This window comes from Nanorana parkeri, unplaced genomic scaffold, assembly GCF_000935625.1.
Source record: "Nanorana parkeri isolate BGI_ZX_2015 unplaced genomic scaffold, ASM93562v1 scaffold112, whole genome shotgun sequence".
Taxonomy (NCBI): Eukaryota; Metazoa; Chordata; class Amphibia; order Anura; family Dicroglossidae; genus Nanorana; species Nanorana parkeri.
In genome coordinates this window covers 740,790-744,400 of record NW_017306380.1, presented here as the reverse complement: position 1 = coordinate 744,400, position 3,611 = coordinate 740,790, and positions in this window count along the sequence as shown.

Genomic DNA, 3,611 nt, shown 5'->3' with positions numbered 1-3,611 from the left:
GGTGAATGTGGCATAGGTTGTAGTTTTGTTTGCTGGATTTAAGGGGATGTGTGTGTAGGGGGAGTGGGTAGAGATACATAGGGAGAGGAGGTTATTAAGGGGGAGGTGGTGCAGTGGGAGGGAACAGATCAGGTGCTCCCACTTCATGGCTCATTTTAACTTTTAGATTGAACTTTTAAACTTGATATGAAGACAGTGTAAAGGTAAACTAGATAAGTTGGGAACAATATTTAAATAATATATGTGAACTAAAGGGTACTTTTAACTGAGTTGGTCCTTAATGGGATTCATTTGTTTTAATGATAAATTATTGTGGTAAGCGGTGTACTTTTCCGTTGGCTAAGAATGGGTTACCTGCTATTGACTAATTCAATAATGCCTTGATTCCGAAAGATTTGTGCAGATCTGTTCTGAAAATGTAATTGTCTTTGATTTGTAGCTGCTATGGTAGCCTATCGTGTTTGTGGTCATCTGACCTTTGTTGCCTCACGTCTTTTTAATTTGCTTATACTTTTGTGGTCATTGGCTCTGACCAAAACCTAGACATAAAATATTGCAGATAAGGTCCCAGACACATTACTGCCTCCACATCAATCATGTCTGTCACTGAAATGACTAAGAGCTAAAGGACAACCAAACCTTAATTTTTTTTCACTTTATAAAGATAAATTGGAGCTTATGTTACCACTATGATATAGGTAATGGCCAAATTTTAAATTACACTTTGAGATGCACACACATAACACAGACTACCTAGTCAAGGCTTCAGTATTTCAGCCATACATTGCTATGGTACACCCCACTCCCTTTTGTTAGTAATCTGGTGATCTGGGAACCTACTTATTGCTTAACTGTTTGTCATGCAATAGAGATATTCTTTAAGACACCCAGTGACTCTTGACAAAGCCACCAGCCAAGATACAGTTTCAGATACAGCTTCAGCTTCAGGTATGACACATTATTCCACCTCTATGACCAAGCTGTACTGCAAAGTTAACAGGGAGGCGCCCGGGTGGGTTGTGCATTGAGTGTTAGTCGATAAAGTTTTATAAGGGATTATAACCTGGAGTGAGGCTTGCAAATTTGGTAAGGTAATTTCTTGAAGCCAGGATGAGCGGAATGGTGGGCTGGCACCTGGGATGGGGTGGAGTAACAAAGATGGAGACCTGAACAGAATGTCTCTGTGTAGGGTCTAATTAATCCAGGTCATGGTATATCTCATAGTAGTTAGTTCCTCCTAACTTGTTCTGTAATGTTGAACGCATTTTACTGCTTATTCAAGCAGCTTCTTCAGGTCTAATTAGTGCCAGGAACACATCCCAGCATGTTTCTGAATGGGTATGTTCCTGATACTCAGTATAACTGAAGAAGCTGCTTGGATAAACACCTATGTGACTACTACTTGCCTGAGTGAAAGGTATTGCCCGAGGTAAGCCCTCGACCCTATAAATAGGGGAGCTCTGTCAGTCTACAGATAAGCATAAGATGAGTGAAAGTATTTATGTGTTGCAAAGTAGTGAGTCTTTATTAGAAGCTAGTCTTTTAAGACCCATTGGTCAAGTTTTGCTAAACTACAAAGGATGCTGTGCCTACAGCAGTATGACACACACTCATGGAAAAAAATAAACCCTTACTTACAAAAAGAATGCATCTACATGTCTCACTTCTCAGTTCCTAAAATGCAAGATGTATTGTTAATTTTAGGATAGTGAGCATAGCTATGCAAGTCAATCCTTTGTCTCAATGGACCACCTGAGTATTCAGAATGGTTAGTTTACAGCAGAGATACAGCCTCATACTATACAGCCATGTACTGCAAGCTGGATATAGCTGTTTCAGATTTATTGGCCATTAGAGTAGGGTATGGGACATAACCAAATATTTTAACTAGCACCTCATGCTTGTCTGTTGTTCAAAGTACTCTGACAGACACTAAACTCAGAAGTTAAATCTAAAAAATGCATTCAAGTACCATATTGAGAAAAATGTATCTTATTTGTGTATCACTCGGCTGTAGATCCTCAAATCATCTCTGAATTGGTGCGGATACTGTTTTTCCTTCTGGAGGGTGGCTACTTTTGTTCCCCATAGTCACTTCAAGCTCACTCCCGTGATGGACTACAATCTCAATACAAATTAGTAAACTAAACATGAGATTGTAGTCCATCACAGGAGTGAGCTTGGAGCGGTGACTACTTTACAACACACACAGGGACCATGGGGAACAAAAGTAGCCACCCTCCAGAAGGAAAAACAGTATCCGCACCAATTCAGAGATGATTTGAGGATCTACAGCCGAGTGATACACAAATAAGATACATTTTTGTCAATAGAGTTCTTGAATGTATTTTTTAGATTTAACTTCTGAGTTTAGTGTCACTTTAATGTTAAGTGTTTCCATGCTAAACTTACAGGTATTATTACCTCTCAGAGATCATGGTACTCCCCCTAACAACGCCACCATCTGCTTTTCCTGAACAAAGACCTGTAAGGTAGGCCAGGTATTATTATTTTACTTAAAGCTGCAGATATAGGTTACATTAACACATTTAAGCTTATATCAGATATTAGCAGTTGGCTTTATATATATTTAAGCTTAAAAACATACACATGCAATAAAACTAAAAAAAAAAGTAACAAAAGTGCATCAGGTTAACTAAAGACTTGTGAATAGTACATCTCATAAGAAAATCTTTTTCTGGCACCAATCCCTTTTTGCAGACCCTCGCCCGATTATGTGCACTTACCCCTACCATCCAAAAGAGGGCAGTGTTGTTGCAGAATTCCAAGGATCATTGTATTGTGGATGCAGTCTCTAAATACTGTACATTTCCTTTCTCTCTTCTGTTTAGAACTTCGCTGTGCTAACTTAACTGTACTTTAAGGGGAAAAAATTGCCTTTTTTTTTTTAAAGAAATGTCTCCTTAGTCAACACACAGCACAGAAGCAAAACAAACGAGGGAAGAGCCAAATTCCTCCAGAACAGTGCAGGAATTTGTCAATGGACAAATGCAAATGAGCGTCGGATGATAGATTTATTTGTCATTAAGTAACACGAGTTTTACAACTCTATCTTCTAACTGTTGAAAGGTTAACATGACTCCCTCTGCTGACATTTGGTAGGCCATCATTTTATTGTGCCGGGTATCAACTTGTTTTGTATTGCAGAGAATCAGGAAGCAATCAAATCCTTTATCACTGCGAAACAATTCCGAGATCCTTCCTATCCACTTTTCGATATGATTCAATTAGTGAATTACTCCAACACTCGCCGCATAAACCAAGACTCGTACACCAGCTTTAATTTACCCGGCAGAATTTATTTCCTGCACTGAATTGCTCCAATGAATTTCCAGGCTGACTATTTCATTTTAATTAGTTACAGATATTTCAGAAATGCTTCCATTGCGACATGACCACCGTGTAATTGTTATATAATCCTGCAATACATTACATTTCTCAATTATGGTTTCTATACAGTGTCCAATTCTTGTGGTATATAATAGAGAGTATTGCCCAGTCAATAATTTTTCTTAGAATTTTATGGTAATCTAGTATGCTAAAGACATAGTAAAAAATAAATGTAAAAAATTAAAAATATATAAATAAAC